This window comes from Heterocephalus glaber, unplaced genomic scaffold (assembly GCF_053883595.1).
Source record: "Heterocephalus glaber isolate CG9 unplaced genomic scaffold, H.glaber_assembly_v1.0 deba00001729, whole genome shotgun sequence".
In the NCBI taxonomy this organism is placed as follows: domain Eukaryota; kingdom Metazoa; phylum Chordata; class Mammalia; order Rodentia; family Bathyergidae; genus Heterocephalus; species Heterocephalus glaber.
Genome location: NW_028258440.1, coordinates 1,909,300 through 1,935,722, shown reverse-complemented (window position 1 = coordinate 1,935,722; position 26,423 = coordinate 1,909,300). Strand labels below are relative to the sequence as shown.

Genomic DNA, 26,423 nt, shown 5'->3' with positions numbered 1-26,423 from the left:
TGGAACCAAAAAAAATCAAGAATGGAACCTAAAAAAGACTCAGCAAGGCTGGGGATTTAGCTCAGTGGTTCCGTCGCCTGCCTTGCAAGCATAAGGACCCAAGTTTGATCCCTGTTACCAAAGAAGAAAAAAAAAGACTCAGCAAATAGTAGAGGTTGTGAGTCCACTGTGGCCAAAGAGGGTGTCCCGTTAAACTTGAGTTTCACAGTCTTGAGACTGTGTTAGTGGAACATAAAGAAAAAAAAAAAATCAGAGAGACATATGTAAAAAGTAATGTAAGTAATGTAAGTACTGCAGAGATTGGTCCAGAAGACCAATCTAATAAAGGATCTAAAAAGATAGGTGAAAATAGAGGAAGGAAAATAACCATGGGCCTGTAGCTTTGAACTTAAAATTCTATACTTAAAATTCTATTGATAGTTGGTAAACTATCAATTCAAGATGAGGTCCAAATAAATATATTTTCAAATAGTCAACAGTTCAAAACTTTGACCTCACACACACCTTTCTTAGGAGCTTACTTAATGATTTACTCCAACAAAATAAGGAGATTATAAACATATAGAATACACTTAGGGCTGGGGATTTAGCTCAGTGGTTCTGCCGCCTGCCTCACAGGTACAAGGTCCCAAGTTCGATCCCTGGTACCAAAAAATATATAGAGAGACAGAGCACATTTAACATCCTTGATAATGTAAAAGCAAAAGTACATTTGATAGAGGGCAGAATGTGAGTGGAAGGGAAGCAAAGGGAAGGATAGGAGGACAGAAGTAAATGTCCTTATCAAGCATGGAGTGTTAATACCAGGTAAAAGCTGAAGTACAGTAACTGAAGTTGCAGAGGTTACTAGTGTAGTAGAGAAATTGATAGTGAGATAAATCTGGGCAAAAGAGACAGAAAAAAGGTAAAGATGGTATAAGTGAGCTATCAGAGCAAAAATCAGTGTCCTAAGAAAAAATTAAATAATAGCTATAAGGCATTACATATAGATAGGGAAATAAACCCAGAACAGAAATAGATTATAAAGGATAAGAAAACATGAGAGAAAAGGTTGTTGGTTTACATCAGAAACCCATCTGTATGTTTTGAAGCACTTCTGTATTTTTACTTCCAAGGTTTTTTTTTTTAAATTTAAAAGGAGTAAGGTCACCCTTTATGTATCTGTGTCCTCTTCTTAAGTGTGTTGGCAGAGTCAGAGTCTAGCCACCCATCTCTGTTAAGAATCCAGCCTCAGGGACTCGGTGGTTCCAGTGCCTGCCTCGCATGCACGTGGTCCTGAGTTCGATTCCCAGTACCAAAAAAAAAAAGAATTTAGGCTCCTCCTCTTTGCTCCTAAGGACTCCAGGGAACATACTCATGACACCCTCTGGCCTTGGGCAGCTGCGACTGGAGAGTCTTTAGGATGTGGAACTTGCAGCACTCTCAATATGGCAAGTCTTTGTTGCTCTTCTAATAAAATTCTTTGCCCTCTAACATTTAATTACTCTAATTTTACAGTTGATCTGATGTGTTTAATGTGACTTATATAAATTTCTCATATGACTGATAGGACGTTGATGGTCTGATTTATCTTTCAGACATATTAAAACCAGCCAATTTTCTCTTCTCAGAAAATTGTGAGTTTGGGTGGTAGTTATTAATGGCTGACATATTTAAGCTCCAGGGTGACTATAAAGATATTTCCAATTTAATAGTTTTAAAATGTCATTATTCCATGCTGATGAATTTCTACTTGTTAAGTGAAAAATCTTCCAGAATTATTGAAGTTATTTGGGCATCCTGATACAAGCTTGAGGCTTCGGTTATACAAAAATTGACTATAAAATTAAATCATTTTGGTAAAAACTAAAACAAACACAAACCCCAATGTGAACAAATGAAGATATGAAAGCTGAATAAATACAAACACAAGCAGCCTAGAGACAATTTTATGAAGAGCCTTGGAAATGTTTTCCATAGGGCCTGCAATAACATAAATACTTTCAATCTGATTTACTTAAAAGGATTTATATGAAGCTCCATTCATAGCTCTCTCACATGGTACCATCTCCCCTACCTCTTGCAGTTCAACAATAGTAACTTAACCCAATAAACACTTGGTTGAAAGGACTGAATGTTTTTAAAAATTTTTTAATGCAGCCCAGTAATAAAACAATCATGCAATAGCTCAACAGGACTATAATTATTCTAATATCAAGTGCCACTTACAGAGGCTGACTTGGTGCCACAGTACCCTCATGTCCATGAGACAGTTTCACTCTATGACTGGACTTCAAATTACCTAATAGAAGCCTTTTTCCCTTTGTTTCTTTCTTTTGCCTTTTTCAGGTTACTGTCTTACCTCACTGGATGTTTGGACTATGTATTCCCTTCATTGCCTAGAACAGGACTGAGTAAATAAAGCAATATAAGGGCCTTCAGGGATCATGCCATTAAAGCACTAATGTTAGCCAGGCCCTGTGTTGTGTGCCTGTAAGTCACAGGATTCAGGAGGCTGAAGCAGAAGGATCATTTCAGTCCAGCAGCTCGAGATCTTGCTTCTTAGTAAAGAAGTTGTGTCCTGCATCCAACACAGGGCCCAGTATATATGGTAGGCTGTCAACTGTCTTATGACTAAATAAAGAAATAATAGCTGAGATATCAGTAACAGAAATTCTTATCCTGTGTAATATATTAGAGCTTCAATGTAGTCTTTGAATTCCTAGAAAATTGCAAACGTTTATGCACATGGGCAAAGCCTATTTTGTACCAAGAAGATGGTATACAATGTCAACAGGTCATCAAATTGATTTATGACAAAAAATGTTTAAGAACCACTGCTTTAGAACAAACTCAGTACAGCCCTACAAATAAAATTCTTGGCCTTACAGATGGTATAACTACCATATGATTCCCCTGGCATGTCATACAAATAGGCATACTATAAGCGTTCCTATAGGAGTTTTCCACTAACCATTTCCAAAGCATTCACTCATAAGAAACCTCTGTAAAGTCCTTGTATACTTTTGCCCTTCAATAACACAAAGTTTAAGTATGACAGAGATTTCTGTAAGTGGCATGTGAAGAAAAATTTATTACATTTTAAAGTGATAACATTGTTGAACATAACACTGCAATTTCAAATCATGTGGCAAATGGAAAATTAATACCATAAACAGGAAGGTAAATTGTGCCCTTTGGCAAGAATTTTGATTCTCATCTGATCTAAGAAAAAAAACCTGTACGTCGTCTGTAGGTGGTTTTTATCCTGTCTACCACCCACTTACAGACTTCTACTAAACTGTATACTCAAGATCTGGAAGAATCCTTATAGGTTATCTGGGCTAACTTCGCATCCTCTTTCTTTGAAGGATCTTTCCGCTGCTTTTAAAATTTTTTTGGTGGTACTAGATATTGAAACCAGGGCCTCTGTACTGAACTACATCCTCAACCATTTAAAATTTTTATTTTAGAGACCGGGTCTTGCTAAGTCACTACATTGCCCAGGCTGGGCTCAAACTTTAGTCACTTGCCTCAGCTTCCCAGAGTGCTGGGATGACAGGTGCGCACCACCATGCCCAGCTTCACAGAGTTTCTAACAACCTTTGAACACAGACTGGCTGGACAATGATTCAGTTTTCTAGACAATGATTCAGAACTACACCAACTTAGTTCATAACTGTCTTCATAATGCCTTATAAAATAACCTGGAATACAATTTTCTGAAAAAGAACTATAAGTACTTATTACATTGTTAATTTTCATGGAATCTTTCCAAAAGTAGGATGAAGAATTCAAATGGAAAGACTGTCAAAGAAATTGCAATTAACAAGGGTGATATTTTACTGCAAGAAGTATAGCAATCAGTGTAACAACATTCAAACTAATTGTAGCTTTTAGTGGAAAAGCTGAGATTGGAGACTATTTCTAAACAGCAAACTCATAGCCCATCCACAGAATTAACACTGGCTTTATAATTCACTCTCATTATTCATCTCAATATATAAGCCAAACAGTTATTAAATGTCCTCAATCTACTCTATTTCCCTAATAGAACTCAATGCTTATTTGCTGAGTTAATGGAGGGAATGATGGTTGTCCAAAGCTGTTACATGACATTTTAAGGAACAATATACTTTTCTCTGAGGGTTATCTATTATTTTCTATCTGGCCAAGTGAGTCCCCCAGTTATGTGCCTAAGCCACTTCCTTGTGTCTATGTTTTATAGTAACACTATGGAATGTTGATACAAGGCACTGGATCCACATCCAGACCTTGACGGGAAAGCTATTTTCTACCTTCTAGTTACATGCTTAGCAAATATACACAGAAGCGTCTGAAAAGCTAAACCCTACTGAACTCAACTACACACACTCACATCATTCTCCTTTTTCCACTCTTAACGCTTCAACTCTAACCTTAATCTAGCTCCGGAAACAAGCATTTACAAAATCTCTGGATTCTAGAAGAATGGCAGCCTTTCTGCCACAGCAGTAAACATTAATTGGTCTAAGTAATGACAACATTAGCCACCTAATTACATGGCATTTCTTCATAAGTACTGTTGTAGTTACCAAACAGCAGTGTGCCAGAGCATGGTGATGAATTCTTGACCTAGTCCCCACTCTAGGTTTGGGAATATGGATAGAGTATTTAAGGTCACTATGGCTCCATTACTCCACCTGTAAAGGGAGTCAATTTTCTGTTTGCGTTTAACTATCAACTTCCTAGAAATGGGAATTATGTGTTCTCCAGAGAGGAAATGTGCACAGTGGAATGGAACTAAAAATACACAGCAAGAGATAAAACTCCAGTCTCAGCTCTATTACCATCTCTGTGGCCTTTATCTTACTAAGTCTCATTTCTTCACTTACATAGTAGGGAGTGATCTTCAAGGGCCTTCTGAGCCTGAACAGTATAATCTATGGAGTCAAAGGACTGGGAAGCCCTCGAATGCGGCCTAACTGATCATATCATGAATTCAATATGAAAAAGAAGGTAAGTGGTCCTGTGTGTTCATTTCCCAACACTAGAAGCAATGCTTCCTTATAAGAATACACCTTCTTATCTCCTAGGCACTCTATACTATTTTTTATTTTCAATGTGCACTAAAACAGTTCACTGAATACTCTGTTCAGGAATCAAATATACATGCACAGATATTTTTTAAAAAGGTCTCTATGAAAAACTCCTCTGAAAAGCTTGGAGGAAGTAACTGGTTTATTTGCATACTCAAGAAATTAACTAGTATGTGGCACAATAGCCATTCTTTTTCTGACCTTGCAAAATAATCCATGTTATAACCACCTGTGCATGCCTGTGCACACATGTGTTTAACAGTTCTGAACTACATTAGCATGCTCTGATCAGATGCTTCTTTCATTAATTCCTCTTGGGATGAAGAGCAAAGTTTAATGCACAATTCAGCCTAAACATAACACAAATTGTTTCTAAACAAATCTAGATATATATATAACCTGAATGTAGAATTATTATTCCTTGTTCTTTTACCTCTTGTCTGAATTCAAAGAAATTAATTTTCTGTTCACTATTTAGTTCTTCTGGGACATTACCAGGGCAGAAGCAAAAGCAGACATCATTATATTGTCAGGTTCCATGGCTGAGTGTGACTTAATAGCTAGAGTGTCCCAGGCCTCATAATCCAACAAAGCCTCTGTGTATGCAGAACCACATCACACTAATGCTGTGAAAGAAGTACATCTACCTGCTGTGCTGATTTTAGTCAGCAACCCCTCCCACCTTTCCCCTTACTGCACACCTTTCTCTTCGTTAGTGCTCTGCTTCTCTCCCCTGAAGATTCTTACTCCTGTCCTATCCTCAGAAAGACAGAACAAGTTGCAGTCTACCATTAAGAAAAGATAGATAATAGGACTCAGGGAAACAGATCTTTTGCAAATGTTCTATTTGCAAAGAGGATTAGAGATGGGGGAAAGGAGGGGAAGGGAATGTAAAAAGAACTAAGATGAGTTATATACACATACCACCTCCCCCACGATAAATATAATCATTATATACTGCAAACATACTAACAAAAAATTTTTAAATGCTAAAAAAATGACTAGTTACCTTAAGTAGGTTATTAGAAAGCACTTGTAAAAAAGGATTTTCTAAGACTTCTCTGTCTAAACTATAGTGGTTCCTCTCCTTTGACTCATACAGATTGAGTAATGCTAAATTGCTTCTCTAAAAAAAAAAAAACTGTAAGGTCTTTGGGGGAAAATCTTTTCTTTGCCTTGCTTTTTTACATTCTCTGCAATATCGTGCCTTGTCCTGAATTTATCTGAAGTATGTAATTACTCTGTTTTCTGAGTTTCTCTGTTTTGTTCATTGTTTTTAACTATCAAATGAGACAGGGAAATTGCTATATGCCCTATGACACCCCATGTAGGTCTCTTATTCATGATGGTACACCTTTGTTCCCCAATGGTCAAACACCATACTACAATGAGACTACAGCTGGCCAGGTAGAGGGCTACACACAGCTAAGACCAGTGTCCCAGGCAGAGGAAATAACACAAGCAGAAGCCCTGAGATGAAAAGTACTGGCATACAAATGGAACAAAAAGATGTTCAGGGTTATGGGAGAGTGGGTATCAGAGAAAAAGTATGTGAGATGGGACGTCAGTTGAGCAGCACTACCAAGAACTGGGATAGTTATCACCTCTTAAGCACAGCTGTTTTATTGACAGCCCTACAGCTACGGGAGAAGCAGAAATGAGGAGTGAAGGAAAAAATCCTGTAGTATAAAGGAAGTGGGCTTTTTATTTTGTTTTTTGGGGATCAAACCCACAGACACACACATTATAGGTAGGTAAGTGCTCTACCAGAGTTACACCCTAACCCAAAGGGACGTTTCTAAAAGTCTTAATGGCAATCCTGACTATTTAAATACTTTCATATATTTTTATCTCTTCTTTTTTGAGTTAATCTATTAAATCCCCTATGCAATCAGAAGCAAGAGAAAGTGGTAGTGTTATTTATATTGCCCAAGACTTGTTCATTCCAGAAACTTCTGGAAAAATTCAAATGAACAGCAAAAAGGATGAAAATTCAAGCCACTGCCACATAAGCCTCTCTTATTACTGTGTGCTAATCAACTACTATATCTCAATTCTTAACCAATCCAGACCAAGCTCCAACACTGAAAGAGCCACACTAAATCAGACTACAAAAACCTTCTAAATAACCTCACTTTGTCCCCAACAGATCTGCTACTAAAACTATTAAGGTAGACTCTTCTTCACCACATCCAGGATAAGCTCAACTTTGCCTTGCCAACAGATTATTCTGGTGGTATTTGTGAGGATCCGGCACTCAGCAGTAGTCTTAACGCCTTTTCCTCTTCTAATAGCCCCTTTAAGAAACTTGGGCAGATCTTATAAGCCCCGTTTTATACTTAAGAAAATTAAAGTTCAGGAGTTCAGTAATCTGTCAAGTTAGAGACCACAGATAGTGGAAGAATTTTATAATATACAGGAAAATAGGCTGAGAAGCAATGGAGTGTGCGTGTGTGTGTGTGTGTGTGTGCGCGCGCAGTGTGCTGGAGATGGAGCCCATGGCCTCAAGCATGCTAGTAAGCACCCTAACACTGAGCTACAACCCCCTCCCAATGAAGTAAGAATTCATAATTCTAAGTTTGAGATCTTAGAAGTCAGCTGGTGCAGACAGGGTAGTAAGTGATCTTGAACACCAAGGGAGACAGATGAAAACAGAACGGGAAATAAACCCAGGTCTACATTCTCTTCAGGAGTGTATTTAGAAATGAAGGAATGTTTAAATTGCAACAGATCAGAAAGGGTAATCAGGACACAAAGACCCAACTACTGAAGAAAGACAATTAAAGAATCAGAATAGAATGATCCCTATTCTCACCCCCTGCAGGAACCAAGAAAGAGGAAATGTTTGAGAGGCCTTGGGTTCAATTCCCAGTAACACAAAAAAGTAGCACATATTACAGCTGTACAGTGTGCCATAACACCAATTAGGAAACAACTCCTTCAAGAGTAATAGCAAAACCTGCATGGATGAGAAAGTCCAGTTGCACTAGTGCACAATACTAAGAAGAAATACTAGATGATTTTTTTAGTGAGTTACCATACATAGGCATATAAAAATTACATGTTTCCACATGGCAGAAGAATTTATGGAATAAAGATCCTAAGGAAAGGCACATCCAAAGTGAGACTTGAGGGCCCGGAATTTAGCTCAGTGGTGCGGCCACCGCCAGCCTCGCAAGTACAAGGTCCTGAGTTCAATCCCTGTACCAAAAAGAAAAAAGTGAGACTCGATAAAGGGGAGACCAAAACAAAGCCGGAGAAAACCAAAGCCTGGAACAAATTTTAGATAGTCTGATGATGTTCATGGAAAAGAGACAGGATTTAGTTGAAGAATGGATGCTTATGATAGACATAAAACACATCATTTCAGAAACGTCACTACCGTGAGACCACAAACAAGATTATGTTCAGGATAAGAAATATCTGGGCCAGAAAACAAGGAAAATCAAAGGAAAAAAAACCCCACTGAAACCTGCTGCTTAGAACTAGCCCAACATAAGAAACTGACCAATTTGTCTCAGTCACTTGCCTGTCTGGGACAGAATACCTGACACCTGAAACTGAAGGGAAGAGAGGTTTATTTTAGCTCACAGTTTAAGTGGGTCCATTCTATGGTAAGCCAGCTGAAAGGCAGGAAGGGCCTGACCAAGGAAAGCTGCTCATGTCATGACAGGAAGTACAGAGAAGGGAGGAGCTCAGTACAAGAAAACATCCTTCTAGGTCACACACCCAGTGATCCATCTCCAAAGGATAAATCCACCAATGTGAACAGAGCCCTATGATCCAATCACTTTCCACACACATGAAATTTTGGGGGGATATTTTATACCTAAATCATAACACCAATGTAAGGAGTTTAAACTTAGAAATTCACTTGCCTTCCTGAAATCAAATTAAGACCAACAGGAGATATGAAATTTTACAGGCAGCAATCATAACTGCTGTAAATTAAGGTACATCAGAAAGATATGTATGGAATATGGAAAGCTGAAGGTAAACTGTCCCATGGAATATGTTAGAAAACATCAACCTCAGACAGCAACTTATTTGTGCAAGTTTGTGCCAAATAACTCCAAACAAATGAAAATATGAGATGTCACCTATTTACAAGAGTCATGTTTCACAGGCTCAAGAAAAATCCACTATTGAGGCAGGGGCTGCAAAGCTGTACAATTTCAGAAGTACAGAATTCTCAGGGAAAACAGAAAATGAAGAGTGGCTTCCCACATCACCAATTTGTCAACTTTGCAAGAAGGCAGTACTTTCTCATATACACAAATAGGCATTCGTATCTGCTTTTCCTTTACACTTAATTTAGAGTGTCATATTAAGAACCCTTATTTCCCTACAATTTTTATATGCTTTGCTCACATTATTGTTTTGAGTAATCCAACAATCTAGGCAATCTGATCTAACCTCAAACTCAGCTTTCCACTGAGGAAGTATTTAAAAAGAAATGAGTCAAGCATACCAAATAATTCTTTTTTCTTTTTTTTTTTGTACCGGGGATAGAACTCATGACCTTGCGTTTTCAAGGCAGGCGTGCTGCCACTGAACTAAATCCCTGACCCCACCAAATAATTCTTCAAAGTAAAAGGTCCTCCAATGGTGATCCCCTTATTGATGGTTTGACTACAAATTGCCCCCAAACTACTTCTCTTTCACTCGTTTCTGTACTGCCTAATTTGGCCTGACTTCCACTGGTCTTCCGTGAATTCGTGAATCCTACATGTGCCATAGGTTCATTACCACTGCTATACATGTAAGACTTAGAGCTATCAATTTCCAAGCTGGAACACTACCAAGAAATTAGTATTTAAAATACTTGTAGTGAAGCCCAAATCCTCCTTCCTGCATTTTGATGAGTAAAATATTTTTCAGAGATAAAAAGTATTATTCTTAGGCCTCAAATAAGAAAGATGATAATTACTACTTATCATCCTTTCCTCATATATCTAGAGCACTCAGTCTTTCTGTCACTTTAATAACAGACCAAGAAGGATCGTGAACATTAAATGTATGGAGTTACCAGCTCCTTGCCTGAGATTTTAAAAAATGGACTACAGGGGCTGGAGATTTAGCTCAGTGGTTCCATCACCTGCCTCCTAAGCACAAGGACCCGAGTTCGATACCTGGTACCAAAAAAAAAAAGGACTACAGGTGGAATACGCATTGAAATAAAACATTTAAAGCAATTGACACTTCTCAACCTGCGATTGCTGTGAAAAGAACTAAAATTTAAGGTTTCATCTGATGTCTTCTCTTACTAAAAATCATCTTTTTAAGGCATTGTTATTGGCTAAAACGAACTACAAGGCAGACAGTGTGATGACACACTGAAGTTTTAAAAGTCAAGTGGCATCATTTTTAGATCTCTGAAAGCCCGTGTTCTAAAGCTAAAACCTGCAAGAAGAGGTTGTCTTTGCAGAATGTCAAAGCCCTATCTACCTATCTAGCCATCCATCCATCCATCCAACTATTATCTGCCCTACCACATTTGCCAGCTACATCTTAGGCCACATAATGCAAGTCCTAAGCTTGTGATGTCCATTATGATGCTTGTCTAGTTGGAGAAGATTTTAACGCAAATGGGAGTAGGAAAGAGAAGGGTCAGAAAACAATGTCTTGAACTTACAATGCCTGTGACATCATTCAGATCAAAGGCCTTTTTCCTCCAGTCTGCCTTATCCTCCTCATCAAGAGAAGCTCTACTGGGTCCCTGCTTACAGCCCTCTCCCACCTCTAACATGTGGGTCCCTGAAGGAAAGGGACCATCTCCTACTTGTCATTCCATGTCTCTTTATCCCTCTTTGCTGAGAATCCAATCTCTGTAGTTCTCCTCTCGTCAGAAGAACAGAAAAAACAAATGCAAAGAAAACCACATCTGAACTCATTTTGGCACTCTCATAGTTTTCTGGGCAATTTTCAGCACCAATTTTTTCCCTGCAATTGCAAAGTCACATGGTATCATTTCTAGATAAAGATGGTAAGAAATGTAGTTAGTAATAGCAGAAGACTGGGGAACTCCTGTTCTTTTGAGTAAACTTCCTGGAACTATTTTATTCTTTAAACTCTGCCCATGCATAAAATAAAATACAGAAATAAATATCCCACACAAGCTTCCATTTCCTGACTGGTTTGTGCACCTAAACAGTTATTAGCCAACCTCTACTGTGAAGAGTCCTACACAGAAGGACTACAGGGAACACATGTACAGTCACTGACCAACGGTCAGTCTTTTCTGCATCTCTTCTGATGCATCAGAACAGCATGAAAAATAGGAGTTTCAGCAAATGCCTACATATGTTATGCTACTATGAAATGAGACAGTAAGCCTATGTGTTGTTGGAGAGCCCTGATTTTATGAAATACCATTATATTCCTCGAATCTGCTAAGAAATGGCAAAACAAAATAGCAAGAAAAAGAGAAAAGGGTTTTCAGAGTAAGGGCAGTATTTATGTCATTAAAATGCACAACATTTCCTTCCACTTTGAGTATCTATCTGTATAATAAATCCAGCCAAGTCACCAAGAAGCTACATTTAGAAATTAGACAGAATTGATTCCTAGATACAAACAAAGTTCAAGGTAAAGGGGATATGGCAAGGAGCAGACTCGTAAAAAAAAAGTCAGTACCAGCTCCTTCAGAATACCAATAAACATCAGTTTAGTGAAAGCATTTTTATGAAATTTCATAGACATATCCCTGTGGTCTCTTGACATTTCCAACCTAACTACATGTACAAATGGAGGACAGACTTATGGAATGGCTAAAAATGAGAGACACTGACAATAGGTAGTTGGAAAGTATATTTTGCTTACTACAGGAATCAAAACTTTCAATGGGCTGAAGTACACTAAACATCTATTCTTATACTAAGTGCATACTGGTAAATTTGTTTTGGACAAAAGTCCAAGAGAACTTGGACTTGTTGTGTTTGGGGGTTTCTTCACAGCATGGGTTAACTATGATAGCTTCTTTGCATAAATATTTCAATTAAACAAGCACTTCTCACAGCCAAGGCTTTTTTCTTTTGTGGTGCTAGAGGTCGAACCCAGAGCTTCCATGCTCTCTACCACTGACCTAGTTCCTTGGCCAACACCCAAGACTTTTACCTGGTTCTAATTAACACTCATATAAGCTATGAAAAAAATCTTCATCTGCAGCCATTTTGTTTTTTGAATCAAAAACGATACATGTTAAAATGCTTCTCTTTTATGACTCTCATATATTCTTAGCTCTCAAGAATCTTGAGAAAGGTAGGCACTTAGCAGCCTAGGCACAAACAGTGAAATAGGATCTGTTGGGAAGAGACCAAATTTAGGGAAAAAAATGTTACTCTGAGCAGCAGGCCACACATATCCCTTCACACACTGTAAACGCTTGTCACTATAGTACTATCTTTCCACCGTGCTTCCAGCTGTTATCTCTTGTCCTATATCCTCCAGTGAAGTCCTTGGCCCAGCCATCAATCACTGTATGAATGGAAGGATCTAAGCAAGGAAAAAAAGAGCCTCCACTCTCGACTTTGAGCATAAAGCTCAGGTGAAAGCTCCCAGGCCTGCTTTTTGGGACTCTAACAGCCACAAGCCTTGTCTGAGGTACTCCTAGCTACGGAGAGTCCTCATGCAGGACTCTACTCAAGCGTCCTGGAGATTCTGCCTGACTCAGCCATGGGGCAGCAACCTCATCAGCATCATACTGGAGCTTGAAAACATGAACTGAAGTCAGATACTTCAATGACAAAGCACAAATTTACTTACAAAATACCAGTAACAAGTTTCCACAGCAGAACCAATGTGGATATTTTTATAGACTAGCAGTGGTCATGACTCTGTATAGTTGGGTTTTTGAGTGATGTTTAATGTTCATTCAGTGCTGTGTCAGAACTGAATCATATTGGCTGATACTGCCCAGCTCTTCCTAGATTTGGATTCAACATTAGTAGCTTGAAACTGTTCAGAATGGAAGTATTTACACCTGAGAAACGGGCAAATTCTACATATCAAATTTTTTCCTCTCTTATGGAAACCTAGTTGTTAAAATCTTATCACTTTTTGTAGTCTCTAGACTTTCTTTGTGAGCACACAATACAATTATAATTGGTGGTTATTTTTAAAGAAAAAAATCGAGCCATTAACCTTTCTGTGAATTGTGCTTTTTCAGGAAGTACTGTGCTAGAAAAAAAATTAAAAAAACTTTTGTCTTTTATAAAAGATACATTATCCATATAGGCTTACCCTAATATTTCCATGCAATTTAATCTCTACTACCGACATAAACAAGAATTATACGGCCGGGGATTTAGCTCGGTGGTTCCACCGCCTGCCCTGCAAGCGCAAGGACCTGAGTTCGATCCCTGGTAACAAAACCAAAACCAAAACCAAGAATTATAAAACACATTTAATCTAAACATAAGCTCTAGGAGAAAATCACACTGAGAATTACAGCACATTAAAATTCTAAATAATTACTAACCACTCACAAAGGAGATCACAGATGAGCTGAAGGGCAAATGATGGAACTCCTCTGGAATCAAGACGCCAGGCTCTAAATTTTGACGAAGGTCACTTTCACTTTTCCCGGGTTTTTGAATTCTATGAAGATATACTCAAATAGAGATTAAGATTTTAGAATTCTGCTCGTCACTCTATTTTGTGAATGTCAGTAGTTAAAAGAAAACCAATAAACCATTCATTTGCCTTCCCCAAACTCCCCCAATGAAGAGACCCAAGATGGACTGTGAAGAGCAGTAGGTCCAGCATATGCAACCGAAAGGAGGTATCACAGCTGTAGCTAAGTTTCCTATCTTTTGGGGACCAAATAAATTAAATTCATCATCATCCAACTGAACGAGGGAACTTGCTGGCACTGTCCCATTGATTAATTCTGGATAAAGCTTTTTCTGAATACCTCTGGCCTCAGTTTTCTACTTGATGAGAAATAACAATGACCTCCACCTTCCAAGGTTTAAGCAATTGAACCAATTATAGGATAAATCCAAAGGCTTTGAAATGTCAACGTGTTCTATGCGTTTCTAATTTTAAAATGTGGATGATTTTTTTACCTTAGCTGGCTGAATTTTAGGATACATAATGCTATCAGAAGGTAAGAAGCACCAGAGGTATCAAATGAGACTAAAGATTCAAATTCTCTGAGAAAAATCTTTGGTTACTGCATATTTATATTTAGCATTTCTCACATTGTCAAATGTCTTCACCTAATCTTCAATGAACTAATAATAGCAGCCCAGAAGTGACTTTTTATAGTCACAGAAAACAAGAGTTTTAGGAATGCTAATTCACAGGTAGGCACCCTCCAGCACACACATCTAGCAAGTCCTGCTGGGTTCAGGGACAGTCCAGCTTCTGGGTAAGGTGCCCAAGCAGGCCCAAAGAGGACTCCACTCAGGGCAAGAAACTATGTGAGTTTCTCAGCCGCCTCTTGCTTCACAGCAAGAATACAGAGTTGAGATTTCCAAAGAGAAGCCAGGGTAACCTGTAAGCAATGAGCTATGCCTGAGACAGTAATGTCTTGTTTTAAGTACATGCATTCAGAAAATGAGGGAGGACGAGTTCCCAAGTATCTGCTGGGTACAGGGTGAGGATCAAAGATTGTTACATTTCATTCTCACAACATCCCTGACAACAAAATATGACTTCCATTTTACAGATGAGGAAAACCAAGGTTCAAAAAGTCAATTAAGACCTAATTAAGACAGTTACTGAGATTGAAGATCGAACTGAGTTCTAGCTTCAAAAGAAGCCAAAGAGGTACTTTTTTTTGTCTTTTTGGTTTCTTTAAGACAGGGTCTCTTATGCAGTTCAGGCTGGCCTTGAACGCACTATGTAGCTCAGGCTGGCCTTGAACTCACAGTGATCCTCCTCCCTCAGCCTCCAGAGTGCTGGGATCACAGGTATGAGAGTTAGAGCTATATACTACAGGCATTTATTCTACAAATGTTACACAGTAAGTACAACTCATAAGGTTAACTGTTAAAAGGCTGCAGGGTAAGACCACGTTCCACAACATACACCACAGGGGACAACTGCAAAAGTGCAAACTTTGGATAGAAAATCTACTCTGAGATTTGGTATTCTCATATACTGAAAACGTCAATCCCAAATTCATGTGAAATTTTATCACTCCTAAGAAAGGAATCCTGACCCAGTTATATCTGTATATCTCAAAAGAAAACTGACAGTTACAAAGGTAAAATCCAGTTCACACACAGGACCTTTATGCATTTGAAAAAAAGATATCAAAGAGCAATGTGAGGGAAAAACCAAAATATAGGACAGCTTACCAATCAAGTCTTATGGTTTGGTTGCTGTTTGGAACAGAGACTCTGATCTGAGCAGGGACAAGAGAGAACATATATTATAAAGCACATCCAGTGTGATCCACTCGATATTAGCACCTTCTGTCATGATCAACTTGCCCAAATCTATTTGTTTCATTTATCTCTCCACATTTCTTAGGAAACACAAGGACCTAGGAGCCTTAGTATGCAAAACTCAAATCTTTGTGCCCAGATTCCAATGCGTGAATCCACTGAAAATTTCAGCAGTGCCACAAAATACGAAAATAACTGGGCTGGGGATTTAGCTCAGTGGTGCCGCTGCTTGCCTTGCAAGCGCAAGATCCTGAGTTCGATCCCTGGTACCAAAAAAATTAATTAATTAATTAAATGCAAAAAATAAAAATAATAGATTAGTAACTGGTTGGGCTGCCAGAATACTGTCTTAGAGTGAAAATAATGGAGTGTCTGTTAAACTCAGGCTGGAGTCTTACAGTCCCAGCAATGTCTGTAAAGGAAATGGACAGTGTACAGAAAGATAAAGATTTGGAGAAGTACTGACCTACATATTACTTTAATTGCTGGCTTATACCTCCAGGACTCCTACAAAATAAATGGTCCAAGAACCATAGAGCAGCAGGCTCCCACTTGGTTCATGGGTCCCATATATTTTCCCCTTTTTCAAAGATAGAACCGGTTTTCAAATTATCTTCAGATCTAATATGGTGTGAGAGTTCGCTTTACAGAATTTCCATTTCTTTGGATATGTTAAGGCCTTTATTATTGCTATGAGCATGGTCTATTTTCAATTAAAAAATAAATAAATGAATTTCCAGAGCAGGAAAATCTATGAAGATAAAGAAGAGCTCAGTGGCTGCCTAGATTTAGTGGGCAGGGATTGGGAGATGATAGCTAGTAGGCAGAGTGTTTTACTTTGGCATAACAAAAACGATCTAAATCTGATTGTGGTCATGGCTGTACAACTGGTCAATATGCTAATATCTACTGAATCAGACACTTCAAGTTTGTAAATTGTACAGTATGCAAATTTTAGTTCAATAAAGCTGTTATTTAAAAATAAACAAATTATCTTCACATTCTTATACCTGAAACAAAAGCACCTGAGCGGCACTATCACACTCCCTCCACTCCTGAAGTCTGTTTGCTCCAATCCAGTCCAGCCAATCCTTCCGATGTCAGCTACTGGCTTTTCTAAAATACAAAGATAAATATTTGGTGTTAAAAAGTCAAAGTTAGGACTGGGGATTTAGCTCAATGGCGCTGTGCCTGCCTCACAAGTGCAAGGTCCTGAGTTTGATCCCCAGTACCAGAAAAAAAAAAGTCAAGGTTAGTTTTCACTGAAGTCTAAACAGTCTAATTACATATTGTGTTTTTAAGTAGCACCCGTGGGGGTATACAAGAGGAACACAACCAAGAACTAGAAAAAGATGCCTTTGCTAATTAATTAGAGGAATAAGCTGTATTAACATCTTTGTCATAGAATTAGTCAGAAGAGCCTGGGAGTGACCCTGCTCCTGCTGGTAATCTGGACCTCTAGAGACTCAGGGAAGGGGTTTCAATCCTATCTTTAATTATGGCACGAAACAGGGCACGGGCTGCCCTCTGCAAGATACCTGTCACTTCCCATAACGTTAAGGATGCCCTACACTCATCTGTCTTAAAAACTGGTTCCTGGTCTATGTTCTTCACATCACAGACCCACAGGGTGAGTAGCATACCACTGTCCCATCACAGGTCCGGAGGCAGGCTCTGCTCAGATCTGCAAGAAAATGTGCCTGGAGTGAACAGCCTAGCACTACTGTAGGGAAACTATGCAACTTGGAAAGTCATTTATGTAGGTGTTTGGGGCATTGACCCTCTTGCCCTTATCCAGAGAACTTCTGAAAATGGGTGCTGGAGCCAAGGTCCCCAAAATGCGGTGTGGGGGATGATATAAAACAAGGACAGCACCGAACTTGCGGTAACGACACCAAGACAGACTGTTCCAAGGTTTGACTTTCAGTTCAAAAGAGATCCTGAGTTACTCAGAGGGGGATTCTTTTTTTTTTTTTTGGTACCGGGGATCGAACTCAGGACCTTATGCTTCTGAGAGGGAGGCAGCATGGTGCTGCTGAACCAAATCCCCGGCCTGGAGAATTCTTATCTATGTTAGCTGCTCAGCGATGCCCCTTAATTTCAATAAGGGGGTGTCAAAGAAGTCTGGTTTTGTTCAAGACTGATGCAAAACTCATTCAGGATTATCAACCAATGCCTTGGAAAGGGAAGGCTGTTGTTCCCCAGGTGACACAAGATCGTCCGGGGGTAGACTAGTGTTAGTGATTAGTAACAGTGTAAATTAGAAAAGCACAGAGGCTGAGGACTTAGCTCAGCAGTGCCGCGCCTGCCTGGCAAGCACAAGGTCCTGAGTTCAATACCCAATACCAAAAAACAAAACAAAAACAAAGAAAAGCACAGACATCAAGAAACTAATATTTCAGATCATTTCATGAATCATAAAAACCATTAAATAATGTTACTCTCAGATTCGAGATCAGATCTTCAAGGAAACTGACGGAACAAATAGTACAGTTGCTGATATTGGCTAGTGTCGATGCCCTCTTTGGAAAATGTCTCCTCTTTCAGAATTCTATGGGCAAAGTGGAGGTAGCACTGATGCTTGATCCTAAATTCCAGCCAGAGATCGTTCAAGGTCTAGGGCTCTGCTTGAATTTGTGAGGTTCATGATCCAATTCCTAAAATCTTTTTTTTTTTTTTTTGGTACCAGGGACCGAACTCTGGACCTTGTACTTGTGAGGCAGGCGGCGGCACCACTGAGTTAAATCCCCGGCCCTGAAAATCTTGGCACTTCATAGCTTTCAATCCTACCAACAGCTGATATTTCTGATTTAATCCAAGAGGATAATATTTGGGGGGGGGTACCGGGGATCGAACTCGGGACCTTGCACTTGTAAGGCAGGCGCCAGGCTACTGAGCTAAATCCCCGGCCCCCAAGAGGATAATATTTGAAGAACAAATTAATGTCCTACCAATAAAGATGTAAATAAATCATTTAGATACTAAACAATACAAATAATTCAAGTCCAACTCAAGAATAAATTTTTAAAAATACTAAGGAAATTCAACCTGCATCGTTTAAAAAGAGAAGCATTTGTATTTTACCTCGAGGGAAGACTTATTCACGTTCCTCTCAGTTAGCACGGTCCTCAGGTTTCTGAGAGCAACCGTTCTACTTGAACAGCCCCCTCCCAGAATACACACTAGGTGTCCGGCGACCACGCTGCCAACTTAAAATGGCCGCACTAAACTGGGCGTGGTTGCCAGGGAGCCTGGCGTGGCGCAGCGCTCGTGCCCGCAGCCCGAGCGCGACACTGAGGCCGGAAGATCGCTTACGTCTACCAACACGAATTCCAACGGCCTTCCACTGCCAGTAAGCACCGAGTGTTCAGTCCTACAGTTCATTTCTTTCTTTTTTGGTATTGGGGATCGAACTCGGGTCCTTGCCCTTTCGAGGCAGGTGGCGGAACCACTGAGCTAAATCCCCAGCCCAGTTCATTTCTTTTTCTGTACACGGAAATGTGCCTCAATTTTCAGAAGAATCATACGCAAAACACTAGGAGCAGAATTGCATAACACGATACCCAACACTCAACTGTTGTGAAGGCTTTTTTTTTTTGAGACAGGGTCTCGCTATGTAGCTCAGGCTGACCTCAAACTCACCGTGATCCTCCTGCCTCAGCCTCCTGAGTGCTGGTTCTGCAGGCCTGCGCCACCACATTTGGCCCCTAAAAGACTTTCTGCAGTCGCTGGTGATTGGCAATATTAAAGCACTCATTGCCCTTAAACAAGTGCATTCAGCCAGACTGACAATGCGGGAGGTTTTTTTGCATCGAAAACATCACAATGGCTTGTTTCAATTAGAAAACTCTTTTCCTTATTTGTGAAGTGAAGGTACCACAAAACTTTGTTTACAAGCTTATGCAAAGGACCTCAACCACAGTCTCTCTGGGAAGTAAAATCCCAAAACTCAGTTAAATGGCAGCCAACAAGACACAATCACATGATTAAATTTTCTTTTTTTAAATTAAGAACTCTCAAAAATTATTTCACTTAGGAAAATTTATGAAGGAGACAGGTCAGAATTTAGACATTAAAGGGCCGGGGATTTAGCTCAGTGGTTCCGGCGCCTGCCTCGCAAGCGCAAGGTTCCGAGTTCGATAACCGGTACCAAGACAAAAAACCCCCAAAAAACCAAAAACTGTAAAATGGGCCAGGGATGTAGCTCAGTGGCGCCGCACCTGCCTCGAAAATGCAAGGTCCTGAGTTCGATCACCGGTACAAACAAACAAACAGAAAAAACCCCGGTGAAATCACCAACACCCAAATTTAACAATGCAAATGAATGAGTACAAAAACTGTTTTGTAAAATTAAATGCCAAATTGTATGTAGTATCAGTTCAAAGAGGCTTAGCAGCAACCACGGTGTTAAGTGCAAATGAGATAAAACTTTTAAAGGCAAATTCATAGAAAGCATTAGGATTGTTGCCCGTGATGATGCATGCCTTACAGGCATGTAATCCCTCTGGGAGGCTGCAGCAAGAGAACTGCAAATTCAAGCCCATTCTGGGCAATTCAGTGATTTCGAGACTGTCTCAAAAAAGAAAAAAAGGACAGCGATGTAGCTCTGCGGGAAGGCCCTGTTTTTAATCCCATTAAAGGGGTGTACAGGGAAGGGATGCGGGATGTGGGACGCGGGACGCAGGACCTCAGGACCATGTTCGGTTGAATAAAATAGAAAGTACACAATTATACTGTATTAACTTGAAACAGCCTGAACATAACTGAAGGGCATTTAGTCATTGAATAACTCCCCCGGGAGCAGCGGGAATTTAAAGGAGTCCAGCTTTCCCCACGGAAAGCATTTCCTTACTACTTGATCCCCTCCCCCAAGGACCCCGCGGTCTGGCCCTGAGCTCCACCCCCACCCCCACTCCCGCCCCCGCCACCCGCTTCTTTTTTTTTTTCCTCCCGTGGAGACCGTGTCTGGCTGAACTGCTGCACTGCAGAGGTTGGACTCGAACATTCGACTGTACGGCTTCAACCTCCCACAGTGCTGAGGTTAGTGGCATGCACCACCAAGCCTGGCCCGTTTTCAAGTTCAAAATACAAAAAAAAAAAGCCTTTTAAGTTAGTATATGAGAGGATTAATGCCCAAATCTACCCGCACAAATGATATTTAAAAAGGCAAAAAGCCCACAAAACTTCATCTAAAGGCAACTAAGCAACATTTAACTGTTGTAATCCTTGCATGATCATCCTGCGTGATTTTTCTCCGCTCCAAATCGAAAACAGAAGAGGTGAGGAGCACAACATTTACACAAGTACACAGCGATAATCATCACTCAAATAAAAGCCAAACGCGGTTCCCGGGCAGCCACTGTACTGTCCGCCGTCCTTGCACCTGCTCAAAGGCGCCATGAATTTCCTCATTTTTCAGTCACAAACACCACAAAACCATACAACCGTATACAAAAGGGACCCCAAACAATATTTAAGCAAATAAAATGTAAAGAAAAAAATCGGAAAAAACCCGTAAAGGAATCACCACGTTTTAACGTAAAAGCACAGTACCTAAGGTGGTTGCTCTTGCGCACACATGTAAGCCCAGCACTCCGGGAGGCTGAGGTGGGATGGTCACAAGTGTGCGCCCAGCCAGGTCAATTTAGCGACTTAATGAGACCCTGTCCCCAAATTAAAAAAAAAAAAACAACAGCAGGTGGGGATGTAGCTCAAAATGGAGGGCCTGGGTTTAACTCCCCACATGCTTAAAAATACATTTTTTTAAACCTTTAAAAAGGGCTAGGTACGTAGCTCTGCGCCAAGGCCCTGCGTTCAACTCGCAGTACAGGGCGGAAAAAAATAGGGATCAAAGAAAAGCAAAAGTACGACTCTGTGACCAAATTTGACTAAGGAACCCAAATCGTCCTAAATCCAAAGCATTCCAGACTATTACTATTATAAAGTTATAAGAATATAATATTTTGGTCCAGAAATGTAGCTCAGCAGCACAGAGTCTGCCTGGCAAGCCACAAGTCCCTGAGTTAGATTCCCAGTACCACACACACACACACACACACACACAAATTATATCACCACCTTAAAAAGCAAATTACAGTTAACTATCAATTACAGTATGAAAGTAAATTAATCTTACTGTACCTTGTAGAAGCAGCCGCTAAGTTCCTCCAGCCTGAAGAACTCACCACCGCACGCCCATTCCGCAAGCCAGGACAAAACGGGTGCCAGTACTAGCACGCTCATAATGTTTTACATTCAATCTATGGCTCCACCATTGGCTGTGGCTGAAATGACTGGCAAGAACAGTATCTACTCCTACTTTCTCTATAACTAGAAACCCCACCCATATCTCAGACCTTGCTCATTATTGGTGAGAAGGGTTGGCGCCTAAAGTTATATATTTCAGTCAGGATCTAAGGCATTATGACACATAATAAACTACTACCACGTAACTCACACCAAGCTCCCTGATTGGTCCGAGAAATGAATTCAAACGATGCGCTAAGCACGCTCTTAAGATTTTTGCATGCCATTATCTTCATCTGGAAAATTCTTCCCTGATATCTCTGCCCTTTCCGCCAGACACAAGCCAGATACCTGATTAGTCTTGGGAAGGGAATTAACATCTTCTGCAGCCGGCTTGAACCACTGGTGGTACAAGCATGACTGTCTCATCCGGAGGCAGGGGACAGTGCTGTCGGGTGCTACAAGCTGCCTGATGGGACAGTCACGCACGTACCACAGGTGGTTCAGAGCCATCGGGTAGTGAGGCACATGAAGTACGGCTCCCACAGTGACTGTGTCAAACCCCCACAAAGCCTATGTTTGGAAAATGGGCACGTAGGAGACGTTACGGAAGGAATTCGTAATGAAAAATGAGTTTAAAAGTAGCTCTCCTAGTCGGGCATGGTGGTGCAGGCCTGTAATCCCAACACTCGGGAGGCTGAGGCAGGAGGATCGCCGCGAGTTTGAGGCCAGCCTGGGCTACATCCTGAACTACAAAGGGAGACCCTGCCTCAAAAAAAATAAATAAATAAAAATAAGGCCAGGGATTTAGCTCAGTGGTGCTGCTGCCTGCCTCGAAAGCAGAAGGTCCCGAATTCGATCCCCGGTACCCGCTCCCCCCCCCCCGAAAACAAATACATAAAGGGCCAGGGATTTAGCTCAGTGGCACCACACCTACCTCGCAAGGGCAAGGTCCCGAATTCGATCCCCGGTACCCCCCCCCAAAAAAACCCAAAATAAATAAATTAAAAATAAAATAAAATAAATAAAGGGCCGGGGATTTAGCTCAGTGGCACCACACTTACCTCGAAAGCGAAAGGTCCTGAGTTCGATCCCTGGTACCAAAAACAAATAAACAAAAGCGTAGCTCTCCTAACAGCTGCATATATGCGTGAGTGGTGTCTCAAAACCATTGAAGGTCGGATGCAGAAAACGTGCACTGTCTGAGTTAAAGTTTCTATGGTGGGGGTGGGTGACTGAAGACAGAGGAATGGGGTCTTAAGATCTCAGAAATCAGGCATAGCGGCACAGGCCTATAATGCTAGCATTCTGGGAGGCTGAGGTAGAAGGAGCACAAGTTCGAGCCTAGCCTGAACGCTTTAGTAAGACTCTGTCTCGAAATAAATAAAAAGAGGGCCAGGGATTTAGCTCAGTGGCACCGCGCCTGCCTCCCAAGCTAAGGTCCTGAGTTCGATCCCCAGTATAAATAAATAAATAAATAAATAAATAAATAAATAAAGCTGGGCTGTAGCTCTTTTTGGTCTGCACATCCATTGCACCCAAAGGACTGGATTCTGCCATGGTGCACTTGATCCTCTTTCCATCTGCAACAGATGGGGCTCTCTGGTGGAGGATGGGAGGCAACAGTAAAATTTGGGTAAGGAGAGTCTTGGGAACACGGATTGATTAGCACTGGGCTAGACAAGGTGGGGAGGACTCAGAATGATCCTTGGAGATTTGCACTTGCATTGAGGTTGCAGAAATTCTGCAAAATCCAGAGAAAACAAGCAACCAATAACCCATATGTTTCCTCCTTGAAGGCCAGAGCAGTTTAGATTTTAAAAAACAAGTCAAAACAATTACAGAATAATGCAGGCAGGCCCCTCAAGATCGGTCAGAGCCGGCAATTCAGCCTAAAGCATAACAAAATTTTAAGACGTGTTGGACGAAACTATCAAGGCAAGAAACTGGAGGGGTGGAGAGAATGAGATGAAGAGAATGAATTAGACAACCACATTTGTGCAGTTAGGGAGTATGGAGGACTTAGTATGGTCCACTCATTTCCCTTCTTTTTTACTTAACTCTTCAGGGGCCTTCCAGTTAAGAGAACACCAAAGAATTATAGATCTAGGGCTGGGGATTTTAGCTCAGTGGCACTGGGCCTGCCTCACAAGAGCAAGGTCGTGAGTTCGATCCCTGGTACCAAAAAAAAAAAAAAAAAAAAAGAGAGAGAATTGTAGATCTTCATTCCAGCGGAGGCTTATTGGTATATGAGTAAATTGGCTGACAAAAGTATTGTCTCTAAATCCAAATCAGTTGGGGAGCTGCCTTTTTTTCAAGGTGAAATTTACATAATATAAAATTAGCCATTTTAAATGAACAATTCAATGGCATTCAGTGCATTTATAACGTTGTGCGACCACCACCGTGTAGCTCTGAAACATAGTCAACACCCCAGAAGGACCCCCAGTACCCGTTAAGCGCGGCTAGCTACCTACCCCTCCTCCACCCGCTGGAACCACCAATCTATTTTCTCAGTGGATTTGTTATTTTCCACGTTTCACATAAATGTAATCACAATCTGTGCCCTTTTGTATCTGGCTTCTTTCACTTAGCACACTGCTTTCTCTGTGTCCCTGGCCCGTGTGTGTGTGTGTGTGTGTGTGTGTGTGTGTATGCGCGTGGGTGCACGCGTGTGTTCTGGAGCTCAAATCCAGAGGCACTCTACCAATGAGCTACATATTGAACCCCTTTTATTTTTTATTTTTTTTACACAAGGTCTTGCTAGAGTTGCCCAAGTGGGGCTTGAAGTTGCAGTGTAATCCTATGCTGTCATGAGCGGCTTATTTTGTTGTTTTTTGGGGGATACGGTCTCATTTTTTTTTTAGTTCAGGCCAGCTTCGAACTCACTTCATATCCCACTGTTCCCTTTCACTTGAGATTCTTCCGCTGAGTCCACGGAGTGTTGGGATTGTAGGTGTGCACTACTGCACCCGGCTAGCATACTCTTTTTCAGGATTATTCATGGAGCATATATCAGTAGTTCATTAATTTTTTTGTAGCTATACAATATTCCATTGTGTATATATACTATAATTTCTTTATCCATCCATTTGTGAACATGTGGACTGTATCTACCTTTTGACTACTGTGAATGCAATGTGGCATGGTTTTGCAGAAGGCCAGTGGCAAATTCTGGTTAAATAATTTGGGAGGCTGAGGCAGGAGGATCACAAGTCAGAGCCGAGCCTGGACAACTGAGCATCTTAGCAAGAGCCCTTCTCAAAACAAAAAAAAAAATTGCAGCCCGAGATTTAGCTCAGTGGCATTGCGCTGGCCTCGAAAATGAAAGGTCTTGAGTTCGATCCCCAGTACAGCAAAAAAAAAAAAAAAAATTAAAAGGGCTGAGGGTGTAGCTCAGTGTGAAGGCCCTGTTCCAATCTCCAACAACACACACACACACACACACACACACACACACACACACACGGTTATTCAAGATCAGAATAAGAAAAAACAAGTTTATTCAGATCAGAGTACATTAACAAGAGGGCCAGCAGGTGAGTTTCCAAGAGAGCAATTGCACCATCAGGGTGAGGGACTGGAAGTTTTAAAAGGGGCGGAAGAGGCAAGAAAGAGTCTCAGGGAATGTGGATATCTAGGAAATGCATTTTGCAGAGCATTCTGATCCTGTTATTCCAGGAACCAGAACCGACAGCATTGTATCTGAAGTTGCACATCAAAGCAAAAACTTGACAAAGTTGTTTACTTCGGCCTCAAAGAAGGCCCCTTCTCAGTGGGAGAAAGATTTATTTTTATCTCACGCTGTTTTTGGTAAGTGTTACTGCATTATTTTATGACCAGTTAGTGTAAACTGGGCAGGATTACTTTAAGGGGGGATTTTGCTGCAGAGGGTTTTAACCCTTTTGCTGCTGACGGATAATCACCACAGTGAATAGTGCTGCTAGGAACCTTCATGTACATACAGTTGCAGAGCTTCATACCTCTGCAGGTCTCTGAGCTCCACTTTAACCTTCCAATCAGAAACACTGCTTCAAGCCAGATATTTAAATTGTAAACAGACATCCCACAAGATTCTAGTAGTTTGAGAATCATTCTGCTAGTTTGGAGTGGGAATCAGAGTCCAGGTAGGGGTTAAAAAAATATTTGTTACTGTACAGGTACAGGAATGGAGAGAATTATACAGGTGATTGCCAAGATGCTTTTAAAATTAAAACTTGGCTTTTGAAATATTGCTTGGATAATCTGGACTTTTTGTGAGGTGAGGATAACACTGATTTTCAAGCTCAGCAAATGACAGCAGAAAAAATAATAATAGGCACATTGACTTACAAACATATAATGCTAAAATCCTGAGTAAACCATTATTAAATCAAACACATCCATGTATAAACAGGTTTAGTTTATCCCATTAATGCAAGCACAGTTAACTTTGTAAAATCTATCATAATTCATGACATGGAGGCATTGAACTAAATAAAATCCGTTTGCCCAACCAGAGCCACGCTTTCTTTACTTCATCTTATTCTGTGACTTGAAAACTAGCCTCTATGTTTACCCAGCAAGCCCTATCCTTCTTTTACAGCTGTGTTCAGCCAAAAGGAAGCAGAGGATGAGGAGGTCATTGTAATGTTTGTGCTCCCTATCTACAGACAACTTTCTATAGGAAGCCCATATCTCCCAATTAGAGATTTTTTCCCTTTTACTAACACTGTTTCCTCCT

General features: G+C 40.5%; 1 protein-coding gene across 5 annotated transcripts in view; it reads right to left on the bottom strand.

The window, feature by feature from the left end:
• The window catches only part of Usp26 (ubiquitin specific peptidase 26), a 72,845-nt gene that overhangs the window by 35,048 nt on the left and 11,374 nt on the right, over nucleotides 1-26,423 (bottom strand). Inside the window, exons 1-4 of one of the 5 annotated variants that reach the window (XM_021240614.2) lie at nucleotides 21,596-21,804; nucleotides 16,465-16,570; nucleotides 15,365-15,411; nucleotides 13,537-13,655 (exon numbers count right to left, since the gene is read on the bottom strand). The gene's annotated coding sequence lies outside the window, so the exon portion shown is untranslated. Of the gene's footprint in view, nucleotides 1-13,536; nucleotides 13,656-15,364; nucleotides 15,412-16,464; nucleotides 16,571-17,097; nucleotides 17,139-18,538; nucleotides 18,690-21,595; nucleotides 21,805-26,423 lie in introns of those variants that run through there. The other 4 variants (XM_021240615.2, XM_021240616.2, XM_021240618.2 and 1 more) reach the window with 4 other exon arrangements.